This window comes from Eurypyga helias, unplaced genomic scaffold (genome assembly GCF_000690775.1).
Source record: "Eurypyga helias isolate BGI_N326 unplaced genomic scaffold, ASM69077v1 scaffold4876, whole genome shotgun sequence".
Classification (NCBI taxonomy): Eukaryota; Metazoa; Chordata; class Aves; order Eurypygiformes; family Eurypygidae; genus Eurypyga; species Eurypyga helias.
In genome coordinates this window covers 2,375-4,806 of record NW_010255877.1, presented here as the reverse complement: position 1 = coordinate 4,806, position 2,432 = coordinate 2,375, and the positions used below count along the sequence as shown (strand labels likewise).

General features: G+C 37.0%; 1 pseudogene; it reads left to right on the top strand.

Moving 5' to 3' along the window:
- The window catches only part of LOC104511005, a 6,136-nt pseudogene that overhangs the window by 2,053 nt on the left and 1,651 nt on the right, over positions 1-2,432 (top strand).

Below are 2,432 nucleotides of genomic sequence, written 5' to 3'. Positions count from 1 at the left end.
CGCCGCCCCAGCCGCAACCTTCTGTAGCCGAATCATACTACCAGACAGGTAGGTGGCATGATTCAAGCAGCTGTCTTATACACTACCTGTGTACTACTTTAGTATCTTAAAAACAGTTTTTTTAATATTTCACATTATCCAGATTTTTTTTTTAATTTAGTTTTGTCATGTAATCTCTATGAATGTATAGAAAAAATTGCTGAACCTGTAACTTCAACATTATTGTGACATTGCCATAAGTAATCTCTGAGGTTTAGATTGCTATTAAATACCCCCAAAACTTCTAGGCAGTCTTGTTATTTGTCTAAAAACCTTGTTAAGTAGGTTCAAATAGTCAATAAGTGGGTTCAGATGATAACTTGATTAGAAAGACTCTTTTTCAATTCTTTGATTACTTAATGCATCTAGTTATTTAATTATTGGTATCATGATTGCTACAAAGCATAAATACTATTTACTTTTTTTACTTCAATTAGAAATAATAGGAAATTTAGTGTGCTTTGTTTTAGGGTGCTGTAGTAAAACTGTTGAATGAGAAGGTTGTTTAAAAACATGGCCTCACAGTTAAATAAATAAATTGGAGGCTTACTACTGTGAGCTGTGACATGATGAAACAGTTGTGTAAGTACATGGTACACAGTGCGTAATCATGACTGTAAAAAAAACACCAGCACACCACAACACAAAAAACCCAAAACCAATCAAACACACAAAAAAGAAACAGACCAAACCAAAACCTACTTTTTACATGTTTATTCCCCAGCATATCGTTAAGTATCCCTCAATATGGTTTGCATTTCATTCCGCTAAAACGTATCAATGTTTGTACACTTTTATTTTGTATCCTAATTAGCTCCAAAAGCAGGATATAGCCAAGGGGCAACTCAGTACACCCAAGCCCAGCAAACACGACAAGTGACAGCTATAAAACCTGCAACCCCAAGTCCAGCAACAACTACGTTTTCTATATATCCGGTATCCTCTACTGTGCAGCCTGTGGCAGCTTGTTCCATCCTATACTCAGAGTGCAACGTACAGTACAACAGCAGTTACTTACTCTGGTAAGAATTTTGCATGTTATGTTGCTGGGATATTTGTAGTTGCTACAGAAGAGGCTTTAAATAGTCAGAATTCTAGTAGTTTGTGTTCAGTTACATCATAATCTACTGAGTAGTTTCAACCAGTTAAATTGTTACAATGGCAAAATATTCTGCCGTATCTTTAAAAGAGGTTTGATGTTTGTATGTGCCTATTTTATTACATGGGAGAATATACAAAGCCTTGGCCTTGCTACGTGCATGGTGTTTTGTGGCTTGCTGGAAGGTTTGGAAAGAAAAGGTGGAGCATAAGAAAAATAAGGAAACAGATCAACACAAATACCGCTCAGGGAAATTGGAAGGGAGCATGCTGCCATCAAACAGCAGTTAGGGAGGTAGCAAGGACCAGTCCAATAGAAATCGTATCAGTCTGGGCTGTATTTACCCAAAATGGAAGTAGAATGGGTCTTGAAACAAAGACTTTCCTTCAAACGTTAGAAATCTAAAAGGTAGTTGGAGGTGAAAAGATGTTAACTTTATGGCCAGGTGGTAATCAACTGACATAGCTACCTTGAACTTTTTGTTTTGTTGTTGTTTTCTGTTTAAAAAGGGATTTTAAGACTTCCTTAAGACAGAGCCTGATCAGAGGATTAAAATAGTTGGATCAGTAGATGTAGGATGTTTATGGGAAAACTGGCTCAAAAGTGTGAAAGCCCAGTTTCCCTGATTTATTCAACTTTGATACTAGAAGTCAAGGACAGCATAGCTAGGTTTTAGCAGAGAAGCAGCTTCTCTGCACTAAGACATCTTGAATCAGTGAACTAGAATGTAATAGCACTAGCCATTCTGTCTTTTATCCTCATTTTTTTCCCCTCCTCTGCATAACCTCTGTCCTCGTTGCCATTGGGAAACTTGAACGGCAAATCTGGGTCTAGAAGATGGCTTACTTTAAGTGGGCTTTGATAAATCTTTGTTAAAATTCTTTTTACATTATACTTTGTCTTATCAGATATACCAGAAAATTTCCTATGTTCTTTAGAGATGCTTTGATACATGTAACATAACTGTGTTGTCTGCAAAGACAGGTCTGAAATCAAATAGATTGCTGGTACATTGGTAGCTCTGTATTTGCATACTGTGAAACATCAAGAAAAATTCAGACTGCCTAAAAAGATCTCAATAAATTATTTATATCCTGCCCTACCTCCCCCCACCCCCCCACTATTATGCAACATGTTTTGAATTAGTGTATTATGTAATTGATACATGATGTACAGTGGTGTAACATTTATTTTATTTTGATCTTTGAGGTACCTCTTATTCCGGCTATGAAGCCGCAGTGTATTCAGCTGCATCGTCCTATTACCAGCAGCAGCAGCAGCAACAGAAACAGGC